General features: G+C 41.3%; 1 protein-coding gene and 1 long non-coding RNA gene across 5 annotated transcripts in view; one reads left to right on the forward strand and one right to left on the reverse strand.

The window, feature by feature from the left end:
* Positions 1 to 5,084: 5,084 nt before the first annotated feature.
* On the reverse strand, positions 5,085 to 14,983 carry LOC124256194. Its single transcript, XR_006892849.1, has 3 exons — positions 14,898 to 14,983; positions 12,864 to 12,867; positions 5,085 to 5,096 (listed from the first exon to the last, which is right to left on the reverse strand). It is a non-coding gene; the product is annotated as an uncharacterized LOC124256194 (long non-coding RNA).
* The window catches only part of LOC124256170 (E3 ubiquitin-protein ligase FANCL-like), a 154,548-nt gene continuing 141,666 nt past the window's right edge, over positions 9,469 to 22,350 (forward strand). For 3 of the 4 annotated variants that reach the window (XM_046690131.1, XM_046690144.1, XM_046690160.1), the window contains exon 1: positions 9,469 to 9,599. The gene's annotated coding sequence lies outside the window, so the exon portion shown is untranslated. Of the gene's footprint in view, positions 9,611 to 22,350 lie in introns of all 4 variants that reach the window. The other variant, XM_046690137.1, reaches the window with a different exon arrangement.

The following is a 22,350-nucleotide window of genomic DNA, read 5'->3' on the forward strand; positions in this document are numbered from 1 at the left end:
GGATGAATTGGCCTTCTGTGTATCCTTGGATTTCGGTGTTGTTAGCAAGAGATGCACTGCGCTCAAACTCCTGTACATCGGCATAGGAACAGCTGAAACCTAGAGCCTTTAGTGTATCAATCAAGTGTCTAGAACTGAAAAGGTGGTGGCACTTGGGGATGTATTTAAAGAATTATTATGTAAACAACCCTAACTATTATAAAATGTCAGCCCTATTTGAAACTCATAATATATGAAGCAATTAAGAAATCTATGTAAATATAATTCCATTATAATGTCTGTCAACATGACATGATTAGTTTACCTGTACATAATTGCTGGATTTGTTTTAAGCCATAGCCTAAAAGTGGTATATTTTTGAAAAATACCCCCCATGATGCTTTGCATGTATTTGTAAACTTATGGTAATAAAAAGGATGATTGATTGATTGAACCTCCAGAGCTATTTGGAGGGGCGAAAGAAATTGCCTTGGTCTTACAGCCTGCATAATTGCTTGTCCTATTGCAGCCTGCTTAGTCATGATGTTCTTCCCAACAAAGAGAGCCCTTAACAGTAGCTGTAGAGATTCGGGAACAAATGAAATTCCCATTTCGGGAGACATTATTTCATTGGGTAATGGAATACATCAGTTGGAATAGATGCATTTTTAATGTCACTTTTTTTGCAGCTGTTTCAATTATCTTTGCTTTTGCTTTTTCAGGATTATCATTTTTGGGAAGTGAAAAGAAATCGTGAATAACTTTGGAAGCTGTCGCCCTTATAGTTACAATGCTAGCTTTTCCACCACTTTCAACAATGACAATATTTTCTCCAAAATGATCAGCTAGTCTGGATTTAATGTGAGTGGGAGTGAATGGTTCCATATCCTCATCCAGAAAATTCTTCATTTTATCAAGAAGAGCACTCACTGTTACTAGTTCCTCATCACTTTGCTCTAAATATGCAACCACTTTCTGAAATGCAGATTCACGGACAGAATTCTTCTGTCTTCCCTTCCTATTCTTCAATAAATCATTAGATCCAAGTTCTTTTCCTGTCCTAAATTTTACACTACAACTCTGGTGGTAAATTGCATCTGAGGCATGTAGATCTCCTAAATATTCAATTCTAGACAAAACAGTCTTTCCCAACTCATCATTTCTTTCCTGGCACTTGTCATACACTGCACGTTGAAAATCTGCAGTTCTGGATCTATATATGAGCGGCGGCATGATACGTGTTTTTTTGGCCGGGATTGAAAATAAGATACTCATCACCTCTTTCAATTGCTGCTTTCTGTAAACCTTTACATCCTTTTTCAGTCAAGGTAACCGAATCTACATTCAATAACTGTTTAGAGCAAAGACAACATTTTTCTTTCATTTTGCAACCTCAATGCAATGTCAACAATGGGGGATAACTCTCATTTTCACCTTTTGCCTTGTACTGATTATCCAAAATTCAAGTTCAAATCCCATGACTTCAATAATTTCAAAAATATTTTTAATTGTTTATTATATTTGACACCTAAGTAATATGTTTCTGAAGGTTTGATAATTTAAAAAAGAAATACAAGTTAAAAATCATCAAAATTTATGCTTTTCACTCCCCAAAAGTCACTTCGCATCGACATTGAAGGGAGGACTTTGTATATTGTGTTCATATGACCATTCTGAATTATTTAAACACAAAACCATTTCTGTACCAAGTTTTTGGAGGTTCGGTGTTTTTTTCCTTTAATTTTACTGGACTACCCACCCAACAGACGCCACGTCATCAGCAGCGAATTTATACTCTTCTGTGGGGCTCTCCCAAGTCTTCTCTGCGTTTTCCATCTTTCTTGGATTTGAAGAAACAATATCTCCTGAGCCCAACAACTCGATATCCATAATAGATCAATTAAACTTAATACCAAGTGATCAGAGCTTTAACATTTCACGCTGAATTCCACACTACTAATACCTATGATCTCACACCACAGTTCATCGCGGAAGTCAGTCAAGTAATCACAGCAGGCGCAATCACCCAGGCTTGGTGCACACACAGGTTCGGGTGGATTTGGAGACACTCATGTATGCCTGAATCCACTAATTTCTGTCTGTATGACGTCACTTCAAAGTTCATGACATACCTTTTCACCTCCACGCAGTCTGCTTTATAAACTGTTTGTACATAACATGTGTTATATTTGGGATTATTTGGGATATTTGTTAGTACATAAGACTCTAGGTGCTGATGCAAACCGTATTTATGAAGAATTCTCACAATGTCAGGAATGAATGCTCTCAATGTCTCTCAAACTACAGTAGGGTCAACAGTATTTAATTTATTCAAGTTATGGAGAATTTCCATCAGTGCACGTTTACCCCGGAGAGCTAGATCAGATGCGCATAGAGTCATTTTAGAGGTAGAGGAAAAAATAACACCAAGATATCTGTATGTATTAACAGTTGTAATCATTTCATTTCTAAAGAACCATTTTTCACATTTTGACAAACGCCCGCCCCTTCTAAATACAACAACCTTAGTTTTATCTAGGTTGACACTTAATCCCCAAGTGTCAGCAATTTTTCCTAAAATATTCAGTTGTCTCTGTAATCTAAAGATAGCATCAGATACTAAAATGACATCATCAGCAATCATTAGCAATAATGTTTCAAGCATATCAGGAAATAATTGAACACCATATTTTCCATTCAAAACAATATCATTTGACAATTCATTGATAGAAAAGGAAAAAAGGATTGGACTTAATATACAACCTTGTTTCAAACCAACAGGACAGTCGAAATAGTTTGTACAACGGTTCTTGTTAAATCTTACACAAACTTTAATCGATTTATATATTCCTCGAAGGGCTGCCAGCATTTTACCACAGAGGCCTGTATTTCTTAGACATGACCACAATTAAACACGATCTACAGAATCAAATGCTTTTTTAAAATCAACAAATGCGACATATAATTTCTTTTTCTTTTTTTATACAATCAACTTGTACCATTTCGACCATTGCTCCCCATCCATAACAAAATGGCTGCCGTTGTCTTCAACTCTACCGCTGACTTCCGTCCATCCGTCCATTGTCCATCAACCATCCTGAACGACCATCCAAGGGCACCCAACCAATGCTCTTGATCAATAGAAAGGAGAACAAGTATAGATTATTACTGTGTCTCGTGCTGAGCTGCAATAAAAGACATTTCGTTATTAAAAAACCGTTGCTTAAGTCAGGGAGACTATAAGACGGTAGATTCGTGTAGATTATCCTTGCTTAGGTGAACGCCCAACCGCTCTGACTGGGTTCGGTATCCCGGGGGCTTTGTTTCGAGGGTAGTAAACCCAAGTACAAAAATTGCACTGTTGATTTGCGATTGTACGCTTATAATTTTGTTTATTTGTTCTTTCGTAATCAGCAATGTATATTATATGTCATGAATAAATGATAATTGTGTTTTAATTATGTTTATTTTGTTGGTTGCACCTAAGCTTTAAAATCAGCATCCGGCCATATGGCCTGTGAGACACAAACATCACAATTATAAACATTGATAATAAAATCTCTCTCTCTCTCTCACATGAAGAGGTGACTTCGGACAAGATTATCAACCCAGGTCTACCTTTAATGGCGAAGTTCCACAACGGAATTCATTCAAGATAGTACAATGTGATCCAGGTAGGATTATTTCAAAACATCGTTCAACCTCTAAAAAAATCTTTAAAAAGACGATAAGTAAGTAATTTATTTCCATTATCCTGCCATTTATCATTCCAAAGCCCAGAAACCAATCAAAACAATCTGATGCCTTCAAATGTTCTTTAGCAACAACAAACTCTTTATGTGAAATACTAAATAAGTCAATTATAGGTAAATAAAAACTAACTAATAATTTATCAACTCCAATAGACCAAGATCTGATCCAGTGTCCCGACCATCTCCTAACAATACTATAGGTATTCTGTTAAATTCGAGTAAATGAAGTTTACGCCAAAAACGAAGAACCTAATTTTTTTGTTTTGTATACTGAGAGACCGAGCCCATTTCGCCACGCACTACTAAATTTAGAGTTTTGCTACCGACGGCTAAAAAGAATCTAGCTGCACGATGTTGTATTGCATTAATACAGCTATACTGCCGTAATGTATAGGACGGTAATGTACAACTTTAGTCTTATAAATATTAACCAAGATCCGCCAACGTGAACACCATTCACCAACACAATCTAGCATGCGCTGTAAAGTTGCTCATCAATCAAAGCAACATCATCAGCATAAACAATGAACTCAACATATCTCCATCGATATTTATACCACAATGTAAACTGTCTATTTCGTTAGGTAGATCATTATTATAAACTGAAAAAAAGTGTCGGCGACAAAACTCAGCCTTGTCGTACACCCGAGTTTACATCAAACACATCAGTAATACGAACTCGTGACAACGTGCCATCATACACTGACTGGACTGCATGAAGAAACTTACCACTGATGGACTTACATTGGTTGCCTGTGCATCTCCGATGTCAGCACAAGGTTCTCACCTATGCATACAAGGCACTGCATGGCACGACTCCATGTTACCTCCAGCACCTAATAACCCCATACCGACTGACACCATCCCTGCGGTCCCAAACAGCTTCACTCATCACTCTACCAAAAAAACAAGAACTGTGAAATATGGTGACAGATGCTTTAGCAAGTTAGCAGCAACTCTCTGGAACAATCTCGGCAACAGACTCTAACCCTTGAACACCGTTTTACGCCTCAGAGTGTTTTTTTGTTAAGCCATATAGGGCGCTATATACAAAGTTCAAAGTAATACCTAATTTCACCAATTTACATCATAAACAATGACGATTAACTTATCAAAAGCTTTCATTGCATCAATAAAACAAACAAAAGTAGATTGCTTGGATAACTTTCTGCTATGAGGAATAATCTACAGCTGGGATAGGTCACTCGCTTGCTTTCTCTACCATTTGTACTAATTAGTGTGTGCCTCGTCATGCTCCAACGGACACAGTGACTTGGTTCGTTCCCAGCGCAACTTCGGTTGCAGTACTTCAGCCAGTATATTATATCAGTCGGAATCTATCGGCATACTTTTTGTAAGCATAAGCTATACTGTAACATGTGTTATATTTGGGATTACACTTTCTCAGTAAAGTACAGATTGAGTCAACCCAAAAAAAGTACTAGAATCTGTACTTTACTGAGAAAGTGTAATCCCAAATATAACATATGTTACATTTGGCCACTTTCCAAAATGGCATTGTGTATTTTATAAGCTATACTGTCAATATGATCATGCATGTTTCCTTAGATATTTACACAGATGTGTACAGTGCTATTATGATATATGTTTGAATTGATCTGTTACGCAATTAAAATGTCTCACAATGTTTCATGCTTTTCTGTTTATGTTGAATGCTTATGAGTTCCCCTTTTTCTCAATTTCTAAATTATCTTCCAAATTTTACAATGAATGAATGAAGAGGAAGAAAAATTTGTGAATGAATTAAATAAAGAAAGAAAAAGAACAAAAGAAAGAAATACATATGTGAATGAATGAAAGAATAAATGATACACCCCGGTCACCCCTCCCCAAGCATTTTAGAGAACACAGGATCACCCCAACCCTCCCTGCTGCATCTTATCTTTAATCTGTAAAACATAATAATAATAATTATAATGATAGCAGGGCTCGCTGCTTTTATTACCGTCTCCGCCATGCCTGTGGCTTTGACTCCGAGGTCCATCCATGGTACGACCCTGAACATGCCCAGGGCGTCATGGAAAATGATGCTTTTAAACTTCTGTGGAATAGGCCCATATACAGCCTCAGAAGAATTCCAGCCATCAAACCTGATCTTGTCCTTCTTGATAAAGCTAATGAATTTATTTATATCATTGGATGTTCTGTCCCTTTTGACACCAATGTGATCGGCAAGATTCAGGAAAAGCATGATAAATATGCGGACCTCGCCTTTGAAATGTCTCGCTTGCATCCCAAGTACACTGTCTCGTCAGACTCCCCATTGTTCTCGGTGCCCTTGGTTTGGTACCTCCTGATCTCTTGGCACAGATGAGGAGAGTGCCCGGGTTCTCCACCGGGAGCACAGCCCTTCTGACACTCTGGGTAATGCAGAAGGCTGCAGTGTTGAGGAGCCTTCATATTCTCCGGAAAGTTCTTGGTGGGTTCGACTAGACAGTGTTTCCTGGGAGAAGTCCCATTCGCTGTCTGGGCTGCGTGTAGAGGGGGCAAGGGCCCTGAGCTGATGATGAGCTTTACCAGCCTGACTGTGCCAGGATCACCCGAACCCTCTCTGCTGCATTTTCATCTTTAATCTGTAAAACATAATAATAATAATCTATTTACATAGCGCCGAGTTCCAGCTAGGCTGCTCACAGGCGCTTCACATAGTCCTGTTATGTCAGTTTCTGGTACCAGAACACAGCATTCTGAGGTGAACAGATGTATATGTGTTTCAAGGTGGCGGCGGAAAGCCCGTACAGGGGGTGCAGACTTTAAAGTAAGAGGAATTTTGTTCCAGAGAGTGGGGACTGCACACGTGAAAGATCGATCTCCTAATCTAGATCTGCTGTTAACAAGGAGATTTTTATCCTGTTATCTCAAAAGTCTGGATGGAGCATATATAGTCAGAAGTGACGACAGGTATTATAAGGAGTGGTCAGTCTTCAGAACCTTGTATAGGCGATGGTCAGCAGTTTGAAGATTATTCGCTTTGGGAACAGGGAACCAGTGGAGCATCCGGAGAACTGGTGTTATATGCTGCTTCTTTGGGCACTTTGTGACCATCCTGGCGGCTGTATTCTGAATCACCTGACGTTGAAGCTATGAGAATGGGACGCCCTTAAGGATGGATCATGAGTTGGTATGATCGATACGGGAGATGACTAGGGCTTGAACAAACGTTTTTGCTTACTCTGTTGTAAGAAAACGCAGTAATCGGCAAATTTCATGGAGCTGATGATGAAACATCGGACATACAAGGGTGATTTGTCGTCTCAAGTCCATGACAGAATCAAAATAGACTCCTAAATTCGTCACTGTGGCAGACGGAGTTACTTCAACACGTCCAATCTTCACTGAAAGAACTGATAGTGAAGTCTGCAAATGCTTTTGTCCAACAGCCAAAACTTCCATTTCTCTGTCGTTGAGTTTGGAAGCTTGTCTTCATCCACAGCCTGATGTCAAGAATACAGAATACATTTTTCCTACTGCCTTGCATGATCTTTCAATGATATCAGTCTTGAAGCAATGGTACTCTGAGCGTCATCAGCATAGCAGTGAAACGGAATACAATGTCTCCTGAAGATGTCACCCAAGGGTAGTATGCATATAAAGAACAGGAGGGGACCTAATTCGGATCCCTGGGACACTTGTGAGACTTGTCTACACGATACTGCGTTCTGTCTGTCAGATGTGACTTCATCCATGACAAAACAGCTCCTGTGATCCCAACTTTTGTCTCAAGCAGATGAAGAAGGTATAAAATGCCGTCAAAATCAGTGAGTGAGTGAGTGAGTTTAGTTTTACGCTGCATTCAGCAATATTCCAGCTATATGTCGTCAGGCTGTAAATAATCGAGTCTGGATCAGACAATCCAGTGATCAACAGCATGATCATCGATCTGCGCAAATGGGAACCGATGACATGTGTCAACCAAGTCAGCGAGCCTGACCATCCGATCTCGTTAGTCGCCTCTTACGACAAGCATGGGTTACTGAAGATCAATATTCTAACCCGGATCTTCACGTGCCCCGCAGACAAATCAAGCATTACCAGGATGACGACTTTCTGGTTGTTGCGATGAGAGAGGATATCATTTTGAACTTTTAACAATGCTGTTTCAGTACTATGATGTTCCCTATATGCTGACTGAAATTCCTCCTTAAGGTTGTTGCTCTCAAGATGGTTTCTGATGTGACATGCGACTATCTTCTCCAGGACCTTTGACAAAAACGGCAAGTTTGAAAGGGTCCAAAGAGGTCTTCTTGATGAGTGGTCGCATTCAGGGCGTAGCTACCACCATAAAAAAAGCCCGGGCTTACACATGATTGCTGCTAAAAAGGTTGGGCAAGCCCTCAATACTATATGAAATATAAAGCTTTGCAATCTATCGGGCTTACACGAAAAAATTGTCTTGCTACGCGCCTGGCATTTGTGGTGTTTTAAACTCATTTGGTACCTGGGACGTGTGGAGTGAGGTACTGAAAATAGTTACAAGCACAGGCAATAACTGTTCTAGAAGTTACTTGAGAATCCAAGTGGGCAGAGGGTCTAAATCAGATGACTTTGCTGGGCTCTTTGCAATAAGGCGTCGCACTCTGTGCCCGATGTTGGAGTGAAGTTTGTTTTCAAGGGAAATACCAGTGAAAGGTTAATTTGCTGTAGTTAACAGTAGCAGTTTCTTGGGACTCATGCAATTCAGCTCTGATTCAGTCTAGATCCGCCAGGTTAAGGGGCGGTGGGGTAGCCTAGTGGTTAAAGCGTTCGCTCGTCACGCCGAAGGCCCGGGTTCCATTCTCCACAAGGTCACAATGTGTGATGCCCAGTTCTGGTGTCCCCCGCCGTGATATTGCTGGAATATTGCTAAAAGCTGCGTAAAACCCAACTCACTCACTCTGCCAGGTCTGTCTTGTGGTACTGGTGTTGGATCTGCTATTTTCCGAAAACAGTTTCACTAAAATCTCGAAAGCGCATCAGCAATAACATTTTCATTTGTGCTTATGTATTGAGCTTTAAAGAGGATGTTTTATTTGAGGCACAACGGGACATCTTACCAAAGCTATCACTCTTGGTGAATTACAGCCTGATTGTCACAGCTGATAAGCACCTTCATCTTTGCAACTGACCTACCCAGTTGCCTGATTGACAAAACAATAGGAAACAACTCCAGAAATGTTAGATCCCTGGTCACGCTTCACTCCACCCACTACTTTGGCCAGGGACGATATACCCAGGGGATCTGAAAGTACCGATACCGATATATGGTCTCTGCTTCTTTGCATCTGAGGGCCACATCTGTAATATCTGTTGCCTCACTTCCTTGATCTTGTGGGGTATTTTCACCTGCCCTGTTTTAGTAGTAAGCTGTGTGTTAAATTTTCGCCATACTCTTGTGTACAAGCAAGTGAGAAAGTCATTTTTAATAGATTATGTGTTTGTTTGCAAGTTACTGCAATAAACACCACTGTAAGAATGTAGTAAACATTTAAAAAATGGAACATACACCTGGGCCTAGGCCTTGAACATCTCAAGGGGTTCAAAACCCCACCCCCACCCCCGGGACAAAACGATTTCTTACAAGTATTTGTAGAACGTACATTTCCACAGCCTGCTGTGCACTTGTGAATTACGTTTTTTTAATGAGTGCCCATCTGAAGACCGTGTTTTCATGAGTGAATACTCTATAAGGAGGCGTATGGAAACTACTATGTCTGAAACTCACACTCAGCGCCGTCGATGCCCGGAGCTTGTCTGTTCACCAATGTCGTGCTCACATTGGCCTGCATGGCTGATCAGGTAGATTAGTGCGTGCAGACACAAATGGAGGGAAATACAAACTTCGTGGTCCTGAAGATGTACTAAGATCAAGTAGGTCTGCTGTATGTCTCCTGTTGTCAGAAAACTCGAATGAAGGAAACTATACCGATCTCTCGCTATATCGCGAGATGAAAGGAGTGATGATGACGATTTTAAGGGTGGTGGGGTTATTCACATTGTAGATGCTTCTCTATAAAAATCATCACAGACGCACGCACGCGCACACGCACGCACGCACGCACACGCAGAGAGAGAGAGAGAGAGAGAGAGAGAGAGAGATTATGAACAGTCCCATAGGGAACTGACATGTCTTTGGAATTGGAGGCAAACAACCAATGCGACCCTTAGCCGAGAGCCGCGATGCAGGGTCATGTCTAGTCTGTCTCACAGTCCCTGAACCACATTAATTTCCCTACTGCCAGGGATACTCTACAACAGGGATAGGTCACTCGCTTGCTTTCTTTACCATTTGTACTAATTAACGTGTGCCTCGTCATGCTCCAACGCACACAGTGACTTGGTTCGGTCCCAGCGCAACTTCGGCTGCGTTTAACAGTACTTCAGCCAGTGTATTGTATAGGTCGGAATTTTACAATGAATGAATGAATGAATTAAGAGCAAGAATTTTATGTGAATGAATGAAAGAAATTAAGAAAAAGAACATATGTGAATGAATGAAAGAATAAATGATACACCACGGCCATCCCTCCCCAAACATGTTAAAGAACGCAAAACTATCGGTAGAACACATGTTAACATCAGCTGTCCTTTTTATAAAAAATCTACTTTGAGACATTTTTTTACATTAGTAACTAATTCAGATATCTTATTGCATGTGTGGAATGACATGGGCATTGACAGAATGTCAACTGACACTGTCACAGACCCCTCAAGAACAGAAAGTTTAGAACTATCACAAAGCCTTGCAAACACCTTTCCAGTTTTGTCAAATACTAAGATCAACAAGAAAGAAAGAAGTTTTAGAACTATAACACTCAAGCATCACAAGCACCAATGGCGTATCAGAACAGATCGGCGATATGTCATATTTTTCACACACCTCAAATACACACTAACAAAAAAATAAAAATAAAACTATCACTATTACTTGCAAAAAACTTTCACCTGATGGTATATTCCCCTCATAAAAATTAAAGGTGTATGTGAAAGATGTTTTAGAACAATAACTAGAAACACTCAAACAACGCCCTGTAGTATTTCAATGGCAGATTGGCGATATGTCATATTTTTTACACACTAACAATTTTTTTTAAATTATAAAACTATCACTATTACTTGCAAACACCTTTCACCTGATGGTATATTCCCCTCATAAAAATTGAAGGTGTATGTGAAAGATGTTTTTGAACACTAACTAGAAACACTCAAACAACGCCCTGTAGTATTTCAATGGCAAATCGGCGATATGTCATATTTTTCACACACCTCAAATACACCCTAACAAATTTTTTTTAGTTATAAAAATATCACTATTACTTGCAAACACCTTTTAACAAAAGGTATATTTCCCTTCTAAAAATTAAACGAATATGTGAAAGAAGTTTTTAGCGATATAAGTTAGTCTTTCTTCGCTGTGTACTGAGAATTGAAGCCAGTGAGCTACAACATGCCCACTTGAAACTTTACTACAAAGCTACTGTACTTATACTGACACTAATAACAAGTATTTGACTTAAAATGAAGGGACAGAATAGGTAACTTATCTTCTACATGTAGGTTTTCAGTTGTCACAACACTCAGCGTATGTAATCAGCTGTTGAAAATAAACCGGGCTCAATCTTAAAAACTACGCTGCCGCCATATTGGCTGCACTGGTCACGTGACGAGCCGAGGCATAGCTTAGGAGCTTTCCGAGGAGTGACCACTCCCCCTTATAGAGTCTCCCTGCTACTGCCAAGCCCTCTTTTCAGTGCTAAAGCCCTAAATAAAGCAAGTCTAGATTTCCTCAGGTTCTGAATCTCTGGTCTCCCTAGGGCTCCTTTTCAATATAAATGGGCTTGTTTGTTACTATCAAAATTATATATATTCAGAGACTAAGCCTTAGTCTAGGTCATGTCTTGACTGTATAGGACCGCATCGCGGCTCGGCTATGCGATCCTTAGTGTTAATTATTTTTTAGGATTAGGGTCAGGTACCATTTCCGATCCTTAATTAATTGCAATTATTGCCAATACATCAGTATCACTCGTCCGCAGTTAAGGTCAATTACAATTCCAGTATTTTTTCACACTGTATTTGACAGCAATCAAGAACGGCAAAAGAAAATTCATCACAGTAAGTAACATAAGAGAAAAATAAAAGATAAAGTTATGAACCCTATAATTTCTTTTTTAACTTAGTCAGGGTAATGTCACACGATCTATATAATAGCATATTCAAGTTCACAAAACTCGTTAATTGTTTCATTCCCCATCAAACTACTCTAAAAAACTCTCAACTGGTCACTCAATCAATTACAGTACAACCAGAAATTATTGAGATTTAAAGATTGTAATTTCTTTAATTTGTTCACTCATTACTCACGTATTAAATGTGAATATTAGCAGAACATAACTCCAGATTCAAAGACAGGTGAACAGTTAGTATTTTGTCAAGTCACCATGGGCAGCAATGCAGGCTTCAATGTGGCGGGGCATACTACTGATCAAAGAAGTTAGAAAGTCGTGGTCCATGCTGTTCCAATATCGGACCATCTCTTCTTTCATTTCAGCAATATTTGTCAGATTTTTCTTATTGACACGTTCCTTCATAAGTCCCCAAACATTTTCTATTGGATTTACGTCAGGGTTATAGCTTGGCCAATCTAATAATGTCATATTTTGGGTCCGAAACCAGGCCTGTGAATGCTTTGAATGATGTTTTGGGTCGTTGTCCTGCTGGAAAATCCAAAAATATCCATAGAACACGTGAGCAGATGGAAGTAAATGTCCCTCGAGAATATCTGTGTACCGCTCACTGTTCATATTCCCTTCAAATACACAGAGGGAAGTAAATGTCCCTCGAGAATATCTGTGTACCGCTCACTGTTCATATTCCCTTCAAATACACAGAGGGGCGTTGCCCCTAACACAGATATGCCACCCCACACGTTAAATTTCGGACTGTACTTTGGGTGCTGATACAAATGTTTTTCAGTTTGTTTGGTCCAGAATTTCAGTGTATTAGGAAACAGCCACACACAACTTTCATCTGAGAAAATCACATTGTCCCAGTTAAAATTTCTATGCTGTAAGCACCAGTTCAACCTTCGCTCCTTTTGTTCAGGTTTCATGATCGGTGATGGAATTCCTCGACTATTCTGCCAACCCATTGTAGCAGCTCAGTTCTAATTGTCTCCTTACAGACAGCCACAGTCCCTCTATTAATCATATCCAGCCTTAAGCTTTCTAAACTCCTTCGTTTGTTTTTAGAAACAAGAATACCAAGCCGTCTCCTGTCACCGACAGTCAATTTTCTGGGCCTACCTGCGCCTCCCTGGTGCTCAATGCCATATCCATTTGCAATATTTTACAAAACACGATAAACAGTGGACAAAGGGATGCCTGTTCTACTTGAAATCACCTTAGCTGATCTGATGTCCTTGTTATAATACTCTAAAATCAACTTCCTCTTCTCTAAATCATCCATACTGAAGATCACTGAAAATGTTATCTGCTAGCAAGTAAACAAAGGGGGATAACTCTTCACAAACTAATGAAAAGGGATAAACAGAGTTGTCTCTCTTGAATGAAACCAAGCACTTGATAGCTGGTCAAGGTTGTTTATACTAGAAATCCAATTAAAAATTTTCCTAAAATTCTCAATAATTTCTGGTCATACTATATTCGAGGTTACTTTATGATATAAATATATAATATTTCATGACATATTCAATTCAATTCAATGCTTTATTGTACGAAAGGCCATAGGCTCCATATTCAGTTGAGTTACATATATTTCTGAAGCAGAACAAAAATACAATGTGGTTAACAATAGGAGGTTTAGGGTAATGTTAAAGCGTGGTGTATAAACAGAGCAATTTGAAATTGGTTTGTATGGTTATTGCAGTATAACAACTTCTTAAAATTATATATAGACATGAAGTTATATGGAGGTAAATACTCCATACATAAGAAATTCTGAAATGGCGATATCTGTTAAGTTAGCTGTGAGAAAACACCTGTTTGTACTACAATGATTTCCATCCGCCAGGTTATACAAAAGCACGATCGGAGACAGTGATGGGCAGGACACACCGGTGAATAGCTAATTATGTATCATAATTACTTCTGTTTCATTAATTTAAAGAATGGCAGAGTAAGTTTGTAAATACCGTTCAAATACAGTGATAACTGTTTGGCAGCCAGTAGGAAGCTGTCACATCTTTAGAGTTTAGGGATGAGGGCTAGACCTGACCTTGAGGCAGTGTAATCTATAGATATCCAACTCAAAACACATTTCGTCCTACCAGGTCTTGTCAGCGTAGTCCCAAAAACAATGGTGCGAAAAAAATCAATGGGAAGAACATGACACAGTGAGACACATGCAGTGTGTGATATAGCCACTGGCCTGCTAGTCTATGGCTAGTAAAAATCCAGTCGGGCCAGTAAATCTCCACAGTCACTGGCCCAACTGGCTGGTGAATTTTCATGGGGTCATTTTGTAAATATGTCACTCTCTCCGACTTGTTAAGTTACAATACACTTTTAAATCATACAATATAATGGCCTGATAAAAAAAGTTCATCATATTAGCAGCCTAATGAAGAAACTCATGTCATGCCGACAATATCTTATTCTCATCTATTTTTATAATCTTTTGCTATAGTTTCTACATACAAATTTTGGGCTAGTGGATTATTTTGTGGGCTTGTAACTTTTAGGCATAGCTAGCCCGACTGGCTAGCAAAATTTGGAAACTATTTTGCACACTGGGCACATGCACGGGGAAATGAAAACATAACATTCACTGTGGTGTTATTGCAACTTTTAACGAGCACTCATTAACTATGATGGTGCTTGTGGCTATTTATGTCACTGATTAACTGAGTCGGTAATTCGGTGATGCGCATTCGAACCCCCGCAGCACGAATTAATCTGAAAAAGTGCGCCTGATAAAGTTCATAACTATCCATTTGTGCATTGTATCCATGTAACAGAGGTATTCGTATATGGTAGTTCAATGAAGATGAACACTTGTGTAGGTTTTCAGGGATTTATTCCAGCGCGCTGGTAACGTGGGATATGGAGATCCCCAGTTGGCTGTCAGTCCATGTAACTGAACTAATAACAAAATGCCCTGAATGACAAAATATGCATCAATTAATACATGTCTTTTGTAATGAAATACATATCATGTTATACATTCAATATGGTTACCACTATACTATTAATACATCTGATAACTGTCAATCATCCAGATTTAAACGAAGACATGTACTCTGATTATCACTCACATATATAACAATTATAATTACAATATATATATATATATTTACAATCACATTCTGAAAACAATACCTCACCTCGTCTCGGGCATGCAGGCAGAATAGTCCAACAGCTAATTAAACATCTGATTCTCAGTGAACCTAAATAAACAAAGTATTGCCTAAGTATACTGCTAGAATATACAGATATACATCATAAATGGCATTAGCGTACACATAAGTAGTTATTTACCCTAATACATACATAAATATGCATATAGAAACTAAACCTAATAATAAACATGCATGATACACATTACTGTATCATGCCAGTCATGAAATAGCTAATACATATACATACTACATATGCATGATACAAATTACAGCATCATGGTGGTATAAAATACCCTACTGTTCAACTAAACTCACGCCAGTATACTAGTGTACTGGTACACAATACATCATATATTTGTCTAAAATACTAAGCTTGCATATATTTATAGACAAACAGTAGTATACAGAATGGGGGCTCTGTTACAGGCCTGCCAAGAGCGTCATTATATGCCAATTCCGCTCCCAGCCCTAAGTAAAAATTAACGATTTTGAGCAGAGGCATCATTTGATGCACAGCCCTAGACCCCCCCACGTAAGTGGGGGGTTCTACCAAGAGCGTCATTATATGTTAATTCCGCTCCCAGGCCCAAGTAAAAATGAAGAGACATCACTCAATGTGGACCTTAGAAACTCCCCACGTCAGTGTGCCCGTACGCATAAGTCGTGACGCCGTCGGCGGCAATCCAGGGTTTGGTATCCATGGGCGACAGCAACGTCTTGTTGAGGGTGATGCTATCGAGCGACGACAGGAGGAACTGAGCGCTGTTGATGAATCTTAGACCGTTGAGCGAGAAGGAGATGTATTTTTCCATGTTGTTGGGGATGCACTTGATATCGCCACTGACCTTCGAGATGGCCTGCATGATCAGGTGGGCATCGTACCCTCTCAGATTGTGGAAGACCACGGGGGATGTTGATTGTTTTAGGGTTGATTCTAAGCTGGAGGTTGCACGCATTATGAGCAGCGGTGTACAGCCTTTTCCTGATCATTTTCTCCTCGTGTTGCAAACACATGAGGAATCGTTCGGCTGCGCTAGGACCTCGGTAGATGACTGGAGCGTTCGTTTGTCCATCGCATCGGACGACCACGTACCCGAACCCGCAGGCTCGGTGTTCTTGGGTGTTGCACATAAAACTTTGCTCAGTCGTGTTGGGCACGTCGTGGTCGACCCGTTTGATGAGGGCTTCGAAGTCCGCATAGATCATGTAAGGCACAGGCATCTGGTGTTTTTGGTTGGTAAATTTCAGGATGTTGTCGTTTTCTCTCCCACGCGTAGGCAATCCTCCCGGTGCGCTTGCAGCAGGTCGGCTCGCGTGAAGCCGTGCAGACATCGTTCACAGAAGTGTTTCTTTTCTCTGTGCGCCGATTGATTGTGCAACAGCCGGCTCAGATTTTTGATCGCCGTGTAGTGGTACTGGCCGTCTTTTTTCGATGAGGAATATATTGATTCTACGCACGGTTTTATCACCCACAGGGCTTATCCTATACACGATGGTTTTGTCGCCTTCGTGGCCGAACATGTTGACAGCCACCTTGTTTTGCTTTTCGAATCGCGCCCAGTAGGAGTGGGGTTTTAAGCGTTCTACACCCATGAAGTCGAACCCGGATTCTTTGATCGATGGATAGCTGGAACGCCTGCACGGATTACCCGTTGGTTCGTGCGTAGCAGCTATGACCGACACCACCGCGCAGTAATCATTAACATCGCCGCCTTTGGTTTTTGGGTTAACAAGGGCCTGTTTGGCTCTGAAATGCTTGGGCATTGGTATGTGCAACCCACCTCTGAGCTGCATGTAGTTCGCTATGTCGAGATAAACGGTGTTGATTTGGTCTACCACCCATCCAGAGCCCATGTGGGTATATTTCTCTCCAACGACTCTTGTATTTTCTGCAACGACGCGTAGATGGAGGATTCAACCGATTCTGGTTGGGTTAGGACTTCCCATTTGCCTCTGAAATAAGGTACGATGAACTCGGTACTGCCGTCCGTCTGCTGTTTTTGGAGCGCCATTTTCATCGTCAGTTGGTACTTGATGCTTTTCAGGTCGTCCAGTTCTTCGCGGAGTTTACTGGCGATGGGGTGTTTGACTGTATCGGTATCGATATTGGAATCGACCGCCATTTTCCAGCCCCGGAGATACTTTCCCACGGCATGCTCCGTTGCCACGAATCGCAGTTTGACCGGCTTGGTGTCTTCCAGTAAGGTGATCGGCTTTTCTCATGCGGGAATAACCCCTCAATCCCCGTTCTTTGGCTCGGAGTTTGAGGTCTCGCACAGTAGGGGGTTTGGCATATTTTATACTGAGAAAGTTGAGCAGTTGGGGTTTCCTCATGCGGGAATAACCCCTCAGTCCATGACTTTTGGCGAGAGCTTTGAGTTCGCTGACGGTAGTCATGGTGTATACCTTATGCGGAGTCAAATGTTCAATAAGGTGTTCTCAATATGCGGATAACACCATCAACCCTTAAACTCTCATCCTGAGCAGCCGGTGACGTTCGTTGAGGTAGTCTTTCTTCTTGTCGTAAATAAGTTGGTTTTGAACTACGTCCCTTCCGTGGGCCTTACACAACCCATAATGTCCTTTGACCCCTATACCGCATACTTTGCATACGTAATTTACATGACCCATTCTCACACTGTTGGCATGCAAGTGGCAATATTCAGCCATAGAGCGTTTACCGCAGATTGTGGGCTTGCCGAGCAATACCCACTTGCAATAATGAGTTCCCACAGGCCACATGATGTATACCTCATGCGAAGTCAAAATACCAAATGAATGTTACTCCATGTGGAAGGGGTCCCGGGGTTTGGTCTTGGGTGTTTCTGCCTTCTTGTCGGCTGGTGTGTGGAGGGGGTGCACGAATGGGGAAACTGGTCTGCTGTGCTTCCAGGTCTTGTGGGCGACCTTCCAGAGAAACAAGACAGCTATCGAAAGGTAGGTCCACCTTTGGGTTCATTTTACCATCTGCAGCCCCTTCTGGATATCCAGAAGGGTATCTTCTTGTTCCTCTTATATTTCCTCCAGGAGTTCTTCATCGTCATTGTCGTCGTCGTCCTTGTCTAGCCTTGACAGGATGTCGACCAATAAAATTGTGGTAACCGATGATGTATTCACGGTTTGCTGCACACGAGCCTCGAGCCTCCCCAAGCGGACGTAAAAGTCCTGAGACGGTTCTGCAGCAGGCAATATGCTGCTGGTAGACAGGCAATACGCTGCTGGTAGACAGGCAATACAGTCGTGCTGGACGTCGTAGGTTCTACAGCAGGCTCTCGCCATAGCTCGTACAGCCTTGTGGACCCAATACCAAAGCTCTTTTTGACCTCGCTTGCTGGGAGCACCCCACGAAGGGAGCGTATTTCTTGGATCTTGTCTGAAGACAAATCTCTTCTTGGTGGCATGGTTCTTCTTTCCTGGGCATATATATGCCCATACTTCCTATATGCCTATATGGGAATCCCAATCCTCTCCCAGGAATCCCAATCCTCTCCCAGGAAACCCAAATGCGTTGAGAAGCGACAAACACAACATCTATGGCATCACCCTCAACAAGACGTTGCTGTCGCCCATGGATACCAAACCCTGGATCGCCGCCGCCGGCGTCACGACTTATGCGTACGGGCACACTGACGTTGGGGGAGTTTCTAAGGTCCACATTGAGTGATGTCTCTTAATTTTTACTTGGGCCTGGGAGCGGAATTAACATATAATGACGCTCTTGGTAGAACCCCCCACTTACATGGAGGGGTCTTAGGGCTGTGCATCGAATGATGCCTCTGCTCGAAATCGTTAATTTTTACTTAGGGCTGGGAGCGGAATTGGTATATCATGACGCTCTTGGCAGGCCTGTAACGGAACCCCCATTCTGTATACTACTCAAACGCCTAACATACACTAAATATGATAAAACACTATTCCTTAAAACATATACTGTAAACGTACTTATTTTCGCGTGGTGCAATTTTCGCGGAATTGACAGTTTAGACTACATCACGCGGTCAATTATTCGCGCAATCAGTAATTGCCGAAACTGCCAGCTTTCTCTTTGGCCGCCACTAATAGCAGTGAAAACAAACAGAGTTGCTTAACCTGTCTGGCGGCGTTTATTGCATACTCACAGGAAATCCCTATCTGTGCGATATACTAGTACACAGTAATCCGTTTACTCACGGAAGAGATGAAAAACACATCAGTCTTATGTTCCGAATTCTGACGATCTGACTAATTAACTTCTACTGTATATGAAGCTCTTTGTGATTTCAAACAAACCGGGTTGTTGTGAATGAGATGACTGAGTGTTAAGTGACTATTAAGCTTCATGATGTACTGGTAAATAAAATCTTAATGAATAAATAAAATACTGCTGTATTATTTCTTTCGAGTCGTTTCATGGTAATCTGTTTTGTATCAAACCATCTGGCATGTGACCAATTTCCATGGCGGCCACAACAACACACATTGCTGTTTTAAGCTAATTCGTGATGGGATTTGGCTCATTATTTAATTATGTTTTGGGAAATACATTGCGACAGTTAAGTATGATTCTTTATGCTACTATCAGTCGTCATTTTAAGATTCCCGTAGATTTCTGTCTTCAAACTTGATGTGTTATGGTAACAACTCAGGGGCGAGCGTGGCTAGACTGAATGAATGACAGGTTTATTCGCGGTGTATAAATTTTCGCGCTAAAATGTTTTGCGCGAAAAGCGCGAAAATAAAACCTGCGCGAAATATAATACGTTTACAGTAATCTAACACACTAAGTCCTAATAGCCCTAGAAAGCTTTAAATATGATGAGAAGGTGAAATCTATGAAACAATAGGAACCTTGACAACAGGCCAATGCAGAGATTGAACCTGACACAGATCACTTACCCTTAAGTAAGCTAGCTTACCAGTGAATTGATTAAACAGTGCAAGTGTTAGTGTTAACACAGGCTAGTTTGATAATGATAAAGTTTTATACCTAAGTTTAAAATAATGAAGTTTAACACATTAAAATGACATATTTATTTACACACTGTTACATTCTCCTCTCCCAAGAAAAATATCGTCTTGATATTTACAGTCAGTCCGTGGAGCCAGTCACAGGAGTCCATTTTCTGCCAAGTTTAAAAAAAATAGCTCGCTGTTGCCAGTAATCTCCTACTGATGTTGTTGGAACTTGGCTCATGCAATACTCTCCGCTGGTCTGCCAAGATGGAGGCTGATGCCGTCTTCCCGAACGTCTAGGCAGTGGAGTTGGTAGAACTCTCCTGGGACGTCGACGTGGGGCGATGTTCTGTTCCTCATGTTCTTCATGTTCCTCAATCGCTGGTTGGGAACTTTCATCAACTGTGGGCTCACCTCCTGTTCCCCCCTCCTGAACCATGGTATCAGTGGAATCTTCTGATTCTTCTGGTCCATTGGGAACTTCATATTCAGGCGGTGGATCAGCATCTGTTGGAACACTGGTCACTGAAGATTCTTTGGTTCAACAGGCTGCACCTTGACCTCAATAGAATAAATCTCGGGGCTCGCTGACAGGATCAGATAAGGTTGACTCATCAGGTTGCTCAGCCATCCGATCTTCCTTCTGTTTCTTCTCTGGTGGTGGAACAGTTGGAACATCATTTGGCTTGTCCGGTGTGTAGTAGTGAGCCAACTGGCAGTAACAGATTCCTATGTAGTGTCCTGGAACGGCCTTGTCCATCTTCCCTCTGAACACAGTACACAGGGATTTCAGGATTGAGTTGATCCAGAACTACACAGACATCTTCCTCCCATTTGTCTGCCAGTTCGTGTTTCCCTTTGCCTTCTGTTGTTGCTCTTCGGAGACATCTGTCACAGTTCTTTATCCACTTGTCCACATCTGTAGCCATCCTTGGCCAGTAGAATCTTTCCCTGCAGACTGTAAGCGTCTTGTCTCTACCAAGATGGCCAATAATATCGTCATGAAGTCCACTGAGGGCTCTTCTTTGATGAAGTCCTTCGGTAGCACCAGCTGCTTCTTCTCTTCACCATCAGATGTTGTTATCCGGTAGAGCACTCCTTGTTGTAGCTGCAGGTGTTGTAATTCTCTGGCCAGACCTATGGGAATGTCCTCTGGGATCTTTCTATGATGAAGGCTTGTGATGACTCTATATAACACTGGATTTCGATTCTGGGCCTTCCTCCAATCTCTCAATGTCATACTGGTAAGATTTCCTCTGGGTCCGTCCTCTGGGTCTTCGATCACCTCTGCAGCGAGACATAAGCTCTCTATGTAGTGGTTGGCTTGACAACTACTGCAAATAGCCTTTATACTGCTGGCAGCAATCTTTGCAGTCTCCTGCTGTGGCAATCTTGAGAGGGCATCAGCATCAGTATTTCCCTTGCCTGGACGGTACTTGATGCCAAAGTTGAAGGAAGCCAGTGCAGCAAGCCATCTGTGTCCAGTAGCATCCAACTTGGCTGTCATCAGGACATAGGTGAGAAGGTTACTGTCTGTCAGGACGGTGAAGTTGTGTCCATAGAGATAATCGTAGAACTTTCTCTGTGACAGCCCATTTCAAAGCCAGGAACTCCAGTTTATGGGAAGGATAGTTCTTCTCTGCCTTATTAAGTCCTCGGTTCGCATAAGCAATGACCCTCTTGTGTCCATTCTGTTCTTGGTAAAGCACTGCTCCTAGTCCTTGTGTGCTGGCATCTGTATGCAGTTCAAAGGGTAGGGCATAATCTGCATATCCGAGAACAGGTGGTGATGACAGTATATCTTTCAGTTGTTGGAATGCTGATGACTGTTCTTGACCCCAAATCCACTTTGTCTTTGGTTCTGCAGTCTTCTTGTATCGACCTTTCTTTTTGACTGTAGGAGGCAGCACAAACCAGATAGAGGGCAGGCGATACAAGAGAAGTTCTGGACATACTTCCTGTAGTATCCAGCAAATGCAAGAAATTGGCACAGATCTTCAGGATTCTTTGGTGTTGGCCAGTTCACAATCTTCTCTATCTTGGCAGGATCGTCTTGATTTCTATCAGCAGAGATAATGTGTCCAACGAACTTGGTCTGTTCTTGAAAGAAATCACATTTCTTGGCAGCTTACTTCAACCCACTCTCCCTGAGGCGTTGAAAAATCCTCTTCAAACGACACAGATGTTCCTCAAATGTGTCAGAGAATACAATAAGGTCGTCCAGATAAATCATACATATTTCTGGGTGAAGTTCTCCCAGCATATGTTCCATCTGTCGTTGGTACGTAGTCGGTGCATTTACAAGTCCAAATGGCAAACGATTGAACTCAT

Source organism: Haliotis rubra, unplaced genomic scaffold, assembly GCF_003918875.1.
Source record: "Haliotis rubra isolate DU_JTF1 unplaced genomic scaffold, ASM391887v1 Scf116, whole genome shotgun sequence".
Classification (NCBI taxonomy): domain Eukaryota; kingdom Metazoa; phylum Mollusca; class Gastropoda; order Lepetellida; family Haliotidae; genus Haliotis; species Haliotis rubra.